A 9716-nucleotide genomic window follows, 5' to 3' on the forward strand; every position below is an offset into this window, starting at 1 on the left:
GAACTACATAGGAGAGAGATGAACCACATAGCTACCGGTACAGCCCCGAGCCTCGATGGAGAACTACTCCCTCCTCATGGGAGCAAGCAGCGGTGATGAAGATGGCGGTGGAGATGGCAGCGGTGTCGATGGAGAAGCCTTCCGGGGCACTTCCCCGCTCCGGCAGGGTGCCGGAACAGAGATCCTGTCCCCCGGATCTTGGCTTCGCGATGGCGGCGGCTCCGGCAGGTTTCGTGGGTTTCGTCAATTGGTATCGGGTTTTCTGATCCGGGGGCTTTATATAGGCGAAGAGGCGGCGCAGGAGGGCCGACAGGGGGCCACACCATAGGGCGGCGCGGCCCCCCTCTCGGCCGCGCCAGCCTAGGGTTTGGTGGCCCCGTGGCCCCCTCTCGGTCCTTCCCGGGTGTTCTGGATGCTTCCGATGAAAATAGGAACTTTGGCGTTGATTTCGTCCGATTCCGAGAATATTTCGTTACTAGGATTTCGAAACCAAAAACAGCAGAAAACATGAACTCGGCACTTCGGCATCTTGTTAATAGGTTAGTTCCAGAAAATGCACGAATATGACATAAAGTGTGCATAAAACATGTAGATAACATCAATAATGTGGCATGGAACACAAGAAATTATCGATACGTTGGAGACGTATCAAGACCAATCATGCAAACCAAATTTCAACAAGCTCTATGGTAGTTCTCCACTAATAGGTTTAAACCACATGATGCAAGAGCTTAAACATGATCTACTTGAGAGCTCAAAACAATTTCCAAGTATCAAATTATTCAAGACAATATACCAATTACCACATGAAGCATTTTCTGTTTCCAACCAAATAGCAATAAATGAAGCGGCTTTCAGCTTTCGCCATGAACATTAAAAGTAAAACTAAGAACATCAGTGTTCAAATGAAAAAGCGGAGCGTGTCTCTCTCTCACACAAGCATGTTAGGATCCGATTTATTCAGAGAACTAAGATAACAAAACGAAAATAAAAGCACACAGACGCTCCAAGTAAAGCACATAAGATGTGACGGAATTAAAATATAGTTTCACTAGAGGTGACCTGATAAGTTGTTGATGAAGAAGGGGATGCCTTGGGCATCCCCAAGCTTAGACGCTTGAGTCTTCTCGAAATATGCAGGGATGAACCACGGGGGCATCCCCAAGCTTAGACTTTTCACTCTTCTTGATCGTATTATATCATACTCCTCTCTTGATCCTTGAAAACTTCTTTCACACCAAACTCAAAGCAATCTCATTAGAGGGTTAGTGCATACTCAAAAATTCACATGTTCAGCAAGGACACAATCATTCCCAACACTTCTGGACATTACCCAAGGTTACTGAAATTTAATGGAGCAAAGAAACCCACTCAAACACAGTAAAAGAGGCAATGCGAAATAAAAGGCAGAATCTGTCAAAACAGAACAGTCTGTCAAGACGAAATTTTTCGAGGCACTTAACATGCTCAGATGGAAAAGCTCCAGTTGAATGAAAGTTGCGTACATATCTGAGGATTACTCATGAATTTTTCAAGATTTTTAGATTTTTCTACAGAGAGAAAAACTCAAAACCGTGACAGCTAAAAATCTGTTTCTGCGCAGAAATCCAAATCTAGTATCAACTTTCTATCAAAGACTTTACTTGGCACAACAATGCAAGAAAATAAAGATACAAAGGTATTGCTACAGTAGTAACAAGCACCTTGACTCAAATATAAAACAAAAATTGCAGAAATAAAATAATGGGTTGTCTCCCATAAGCGCTTTTCTTTAACGCCTTTCAGCTAGGCGCGAAAGTGAAAATCAAGTAACATCAAGAGAAGAAGCATCAACATAGGAGTTGGGAGTTTTCTCAACGATGCATTGTATCTTATCTATGTAAGTTTCAGAAGCTCCTCTTTCATTACTTTTAGGCTCACTATCCTCCTCAAATAAATTTTCAGGAACAATCCAATCAAAATTCTTTTCTAGTGCCTCATGCATTCCTATGAGATTATAAGGTATTGGTACTTTAGTCTCCCCCTCACAATTGGCTTCATTAGTGTATTTAGCCTATATTTTCCCATCCTTTTAAGGGTACTTGCAACATTGATATAAAAGCCAAGCATCTTATGTTGAATAAAGACTTTCCTAGCTTCCCTAGCTACATCACCAAATTCTTTAAGAAGAATTTCTAAAACAAAATCTTTCTTCTCTCCTTCTTCCATATCACGGAGTGTAAGAAACATATGTTGCATTATAGAATTAAGATTAACAAATCTAGCTTCCAACATGTGCACTAAAGAGGCAGTAGCAATTTCATAATTAGGAGCAAGTTCTACCAAGAATCTATCTTCAAAATCTTCAACCTTACTAACATGATTGAAAAGTTCTTCTATATTATTTCTTCCAATGATAGACCCACTCCCTACCGATATATCTTTCAAAGTGAACTTAGGGAGAAGCATGATGAAATAAACAAGGGTAAACCGATAAATAAAGTAAATGCGAGTAAATAATTTTTTTGTGTGTTTTTGATATAAAGAAAGCAAACAAAACAGAAAATAAAATAAAGCAAGACAATAAACAAAGTAAAGAGATTGGGTGTGAGAGACTCCCCTTGCAGCGTGTCTTGATCTCCCCGGCAACGGCGCCAGAAAAGTAGCTGCTTGTGACAGTAAAGCACACGTCCGTTGGGAACCCCAAGAGGAAGGTATGATGAGTACAGCAGCGAGTTTTCCCTCAGTAAGAAACCAAGGTTATCGAACCAGTAGGAGATGAAGATCACGTGAAGGTTGTTGGTGAAGGAGTGTAGTGCGGCGCAACACCAGGGATTCCGACGCCAACGTGGAACCTGCACAACACAATTAAAATACTTTGCCCCAACTTAACAGTGAGGTTGTCAATCTCACCGGCTTGCTGAAAACAAAGGATTAAACGTATAGTGTGGAAAATTATGTTTGCTTGGAGAAAACAAAAGAGAACAATGATTGCAGTAGGTTGTATTTCAGATGTAAAAGAATGGACCGGGGTCCATAGTTCACTAGTGGTGTCTCTCCAATAAGATAAATAACATGTTGGGTAAACAAATTACAGCTTGGGCAATTGACAAATAGAGAGGGCATAACAATGCACATACATATCATGATGACTACTATGAGATTTACTTAGGGCATTACGACAAAGAACATAGACCGCCATCCAAGCATGCATCTATGCCTAAAAACTCCACCTTCGGGTTAGCATCCGCACCCCTTCCGAGTATTAAGTTGCAAGCAACAGTACAATTGCATTAAGTACTGTGCGTAATGTAAACAATACAAATATTCTTAGACAAAGCATTGATGTTTTATCCCTAGTGGCAACAAGCATATCCACAACCTTAGAACTTTCCATCATCGTCCCGCATTCAATGGAGGCATGAACCGACTATCTAGCATAAATACCCCCTCTTGGAGTTACAAGTATCAATTTGGCCAGAGCCTCTACTAGCAACGGAGAGCATGCAAGATCATAAATAACATATGTGATAGATCAATAATCAACTTGACATAGTATTCCATATTCATCCCAACAAACACAACATAAAGCATTACAAATAGATGATCTTGATCATGATAGGCAGCTCACAAGATCTAAACATGATGGCATAATAGGAGAAGACAACCATCTAGCTACTGCTATGGACCCATAGTCCAAGGATGAACCACTCACGCATCAGTCCGGAGGCGGGCATGGTGATGTAGAGCCCTCCGGTGATGATTCCCCTCTCCGGCAGGGTGCCGGAGGAGATCTTCTGACCCCCCCCCCCCCCGAGATGGGGTTGACGGCGGCGGCGTCTCTGGAACTGTTCTCGTATTTTGGCTCTCGGTACTAGGGTTTTCGGAGACGAAGGAATAAATAGGCGAAGGGGCAGCGTCGGGGGAGCCAGGGGGCTCCCTTGTAATATCCCAGGATTGGGGGTTACAAAAAGAGAGGAAACAGATGTGTGCATTGCATTCATGCATAGAAAATCCGGGGAATTTTCGCGCTTTTGTTTAAAACCTCCAAAGGGATCGAGGTTTCTCTTGCATCAGTGGAATTGAGTTAGGTCATCGACATGAGGGCAACAAATTCTCGACAGGACCTTCATAGAATTCATGTCTTGAGGCAAAGTAATTCAAATTCAATTCAAATTTATAAAGACTTGAAATCAAACAAGAACTTGAATTGGTATTTGAATTCTAAACAATCATATAGAGTATAACTGTGTAAAGTAAAGCAAATAGGAAATGAGTATCCAATATTACAATATTTTATTCCAACAATTAGTGAAGATTACAAGTTACAAAATAAATAGAAAGGAATAGAAGAAGAATACATTTCATTCCAGGAACAATTTAAATCAAATGAGGAATAACTAATACAATAGTAAAGAAAATATTTTACAAGTATTTATTACATAACAAAGAATATTACAAATTCCTAGATAAAGATTACAAAAGAATGGAAATAAAAACCCTAAAGTAATTCCTAACTATTTCTTCGTCTTCTATCTTCTTCTTCTGTTCTTAACTTTTATCCCTGCAAAATAAAATAAAATAAAAGGGGAATTTTGGTTAGTGATTACTCTCAGGTTTTGGCATAGTGTTGCTATGCTAAACTCATCATTGAGTAGAAAATTTAGAGGCCAATTTGTAGTATTTGTTCTTATCAGCAAATCTTGGCCTCAGGCTCATGCATCATGGGCAGGGTCAAGTTAACACTTGGCAGTGTCAAATATTAAAGGACAACAGTGGATAAACATCAGCTCAGCCGTGCCTTCACTTGGAGGCAAGGAAAATATCTTGACCAGAGCATCCAAGCTAGTAGCACAGTCAGTGCATGCATAAGCATGTGTTGTCGACACCACAGACAACACCCAACAGTATATAAACAGCAGATAGGCTGTACTAGCAGCCCCTTTGCCACACACAAACATCTCAGCCGCACCAACAATTCATCTAGAAACCTTATGCACAGCCAGAATCACCATAATAACCACTGGATTTACAACAAGATCTTTGGAGGAAATCAAGAAGCTAGCAGGAAGGAGAAGAAAAGGGGGAAACATGGCAACAAGCACAAGTGACAGCTGATCAAGATTCACCACCAGAATAGCATCACCACCAGCTAGTCCACTCTGCTACAGCAGGTTGATCTTTAAGATCATCATCTAGCATATATTATTTTCAGTTCAGTTCAAAGCATTTTGGTACGAGAAACTCTCAGATTTGCATACAAGTGGTATGCTAGTCTCATCATCGAGTTTATTGGGCATAAATTGCACCTTCCCTTATAAAAAACATCCGCCTCAGCCTTTGCATCATTGGCAAGACCACAAGATCAAGCAAGCATCCGTTCTTATCGATAATAGCTCACATAAAATTGGTAGGAGGGATGATTCTCAGATTAGCATAGAAGTGCTATGCTAGTTCATCATAGAATTAAACAAACCACAAGAAGTAGTATCTCGTTCATATCATAGAATGTGCCTCAGCCTTTGCATCACGAGCGGGGCCACATAATCAAGTCATATCTGTTCTTATCAGCTTAATAATAAGCAAGCCATCAACTTAACCACAAGATCTGATCATGTATGCACATGATCCAGTAAGCAGTCCTATCCATCAGAGGCTATAAGCATACCAGCTAATACAGCAAGCCATCAAATAAATTGCCAAGTCGAGCATCAAGTAAATATATAATGCATCCTTCAGCAAAAGCAACATAACCAGTCATGCATGCTTGGGTTGGTACAACAATTCCAAACAGGGGCATCACAAGAATATAACATCCAGTAGAGCAATTACATAAGGTTACATACTGTCCAGGAAATGTTTCTGGCCAACCAAGTAGTACCAAAGTGGCAGGACATCAATATAAGTATAAATATAAGCTCATAAGCAAGCCACCAAACCAAGCATCAATCTACAAGCAAATATAAATGCCTCTCACATTTCCAAATTCAATAATAAGGTACACAGGAGTATAGCTGAATTACTTCAGCTGACTGAACTGTCAAGGTTCAGTTTCATCAGAGATAATAGCCCAGCAAGCAAATTATACTTGGATGAGTAAATCACCCAAACAGGGGCTAACACAGGCCAGCAGAAGTATCACAACCAGATCAATGAATCGTTCTAGCTGCAGACTAGCAGCAACCAAATTGTAGTAGCTATGAACCACAAAGAGAAAAGGAGAGGATTAGCTCACATTGCAGTAGGGGTAGTAGTTGATGCAGTCGATGCCGGGGTTGCGTCACAGCACCATCCCGCCGGCGTCGACGTAGGGGGCGGCAGCACGTCCAAGCATCACATCACCACGAACACATCAGCAGTACCCCATCAAATCGCAGCTCACCGCCGTAACATCTACATAGCGCCAGCACCACGAACGGAATCAGGACACAAGGCCACAAATCGGAAGGCACCGGGGTTGCACCCCACTGGCCGTCCTGCCGGTGCCGAGAGGGTAGTCGAAGAAGGTCGTCGGAGTCATGCCGACAGCCGGCGTTGCCAGAATCGGCCGGCAGCGGTGGAACCCAAAACAGCAGGGGCTAGGGTGAGTCGAGGGCAGGGCCGCGCGTGAGCGCCGGTCGGCGTCGAAGTAGAGGGATCTGGCGGTGGTTAACATGGCGGTGCCACGCCATTGGAAGACGGTGCCGGAATCGGCCGGCGACTGCCGAAATAAGAGGCGGCTAGGGTTGGTCTGGGGGGCGCGAACCTCGGTGAAAGAGGAGTCTCGGCGAGGGGAATTTGGTGGAGTAGAAGGACGAGATGGTGGTGGAACAGCTCCAGCGTGCGGCAGCGTCGAATGCGACCAACAATGGCCGGAGCGGCGCCGGGCAGCAGCTAGGGTTCTCAGGTTTGGGGGCGGCTGATTAAGACCACGGGGATCAAATCGACCAAGAGGATGCGGTAGAGCATAGCAAGGCGGAGCAAAGCCCTATATCTCTGGCGCCAGGGTTGGCCAGGAGCGGACGGGAACGAACAGCGCCGCCGCAGGGATGTGGTGGACGCGAGAGAGAAGAGAGGTGAGGGCGGCGACGGTGTGTGCGTGTGAGAAGGGTGAGCGAGAGAGAGAGGGGTCGGGCCAGTTTCATGCCTGGCTCGACCAGGTCGAGTCGGTTGGACCAGGCCTGGTTTGGGCCAAACCAGTTGGGCCAGCCCATTTAATCATTTAACCATTTTTTTTACTTATTTATTTATCTTCTAAATAAATCAAGTCATGAGAAACTCCAAAGATAGGTAAACTTCTCATAAAATTAAGGAGTTATAAAATACAAGTGAAAACTGAAAACAAATACCACGAAGGTCAAAGAAAAATAAAATAAACTTTTCACTAATTATAGGAAAATAATTGTAAAATCTTAAACTGTAAAATACATAATTAATAAACCTATAATTTTCTTGTTTATGTTTTTCACATCAAGAAAATAGTAAACATTACTTTGTATTGAAATTCCCTATAAAACAAGATTGTTTCTTCATGGTTATCACATGAAAATCGTAATTGATCATAACCTCATCATTTTATGTGGAACCCTAAAACCCTAAATCCCATAGGAATCCTAGTTCCTTTATTTTATGTGTGAACCCTAATCACCTTTGAACCTAAACCCCAGGTTATTATATGTGATCATGTACTTCCTTTTGACTCATAGATCCATAGCCACAACTAAATACACCTCGTGTCCTCATAAAATAATAGAGACCCTCTAACTAATAAATGGTATCCTATGTGTTCAACCTAATAGAATCGAGATGATCAAATAAGACTAGCCTTAGTTCCTATTACCAAGGCCACCATCTTTAACTAACCATATTGAGCACATATGCCCTAGCTCTCTAAGTGGATCCAATAGTAAAACCTAGAACACTTCATCTCTAATTGAGATACTTCTTATTGCTTAAGAAGTATGTTCTTCAGAAGTTATTCTTTTGAAGAAAATAAAGAATAGCCATCAACCCTGCCTTATAGGACCTATAAACCCTACCTAGCTATCACCAGCAAGATGAACCCACCATGATAGAAACCATGTATAATTAATTGCTTAAGTTGCTTATGCTTAAGTAAAACCATTCAAGCCTAGTTGCTGATGAATCCAACCTTGTTAGGATCCATCTAATCCTTATTCCGAAGCTACTTGGAACCATAGTCAACCATAGAACCCCACCAACCTAATTATCAAACTTGTTCTTTACTAAAGAACATGTTCTTCAAAAGTTATACTTTTGAAGAATATAACAAGTAACCATTAACCATGCCATATAGTATTAAAATTGACAACTGCTCTTTACTTATTATATAATTACTATTCCTTGGTGTGTATGATTGTTACTATACCACTTGCTTATGATTCTAAAACCACACAAACCTGAATAAGAACCTTGTTTGTGAATCTCTCTAAAAGTGCAACACACCCTGAACTAATCATTACCACTCACTAATCCTAAATCATCGGGGTTAGGTCACGCTTAGAACGATTGCATCTCATACTTATACATTATTGCATCCTTGCCTATCTTTTAAACATCGTCCTTACGGGACGATGATGCTATTTCAGAATTTGGAGTTATTGCGTATCGAAGACCTTGCTCGCATAATCTTGCAGATCAAGAAAGGCAAGTTCATCACTTGCTCATGTCATTTGAGTATCTTTATCAAATTACTTACAAAGTACTATGATTATCACTATTGCATAAAAACCAAAACCACTACTTTCATAACTATGAATATGACTATGTGGTGGGCAATGGAACCATGGATTGTGTTGATATGGTGGAGGTTCCATTGCAAGGGTTTATATCCATCTAGGATTAAACAACAAATGTCGCCAAGTGATTCTTGTGCCGTAATACCCGTGTTAACCATAAGATCCGGAGTGGGACGGAATAGTCAATTGTATTTCCACCTCTTGTACATCAACGGATGCGCTTTACCGTAGACCCTTGATCCAAGAGAGGACAAGTGGTACCCTTGATCCAAGAGAGGACAAGTGGTAGGGTGGGGGTCCCGATGAAGTCCCCACGGTAATTGCGGTCTATGATGGGTTGCAGCTGCCGGCGAAGGAGTTCATGGTAGAGACCTGAACTCGTTGTCGTGGTCGGGGGCCGTCCTTAATTGGTATAAGAGCACCGGCGAGGACCCGGGGTCGGAGTTTGCATCAACGGGTGGGTGTATGAGGTAGCGGAGGAATATGATTGGCTATGACCTTATACCGGGCCTCACACCAAAGGAAGTGTGGACGAGAACTATAGACTCGGTTGGCACCAAGGTTAAGATCTCTTATGGGTAAAGCAACACACCTCTGCAGAGTGTAATGAATCGTGACCTGTCACTCCCTGTTCCGGGATATGGAACTGCGAACGCGGCCGGAAAGGAGCTCCATGAAGTTCTAGTAAACCGGTGAAGGCTGACGGACATAGTTCTTCTGAATAAAAGCAACCTTTTGAAGAAATGGTTATGAAAACCTGCATTGGTATTAGACTTTCTGATCTAATGTCGTAGCTAGTGCATTAAACACCTCTTTCCTATAATGAACTTGTTGAGTACGCTCGTACTCATCCCACTCTTAAATCCCCTGCTTAGATATGGAGGCCTCGAAGGAGGATCTACCATGCAACTCGAAGACCGAGGAGTATACAAATACTTCAAGGGGACAGGAACCTGCCGGAAGAGTCAAACACCACAACTACCATGGAGAAAACCTAGA

The sequence above is a fragment of the Lolium rigidum genome, chromosome 7 (assembly GCF_022539505.1).
Source record: "Lolium rigidum isolate FL_2022 chromosome 7, APGP_CSIRO_Lrig_0.1, whole genome shotgun sequence".
Lineage (NCBI taxonomy): Eukaryota > Viridiplantae > Streptophyta > Magnoliopsida > Poales > Poaceae > Lolium > Lolium rigidum.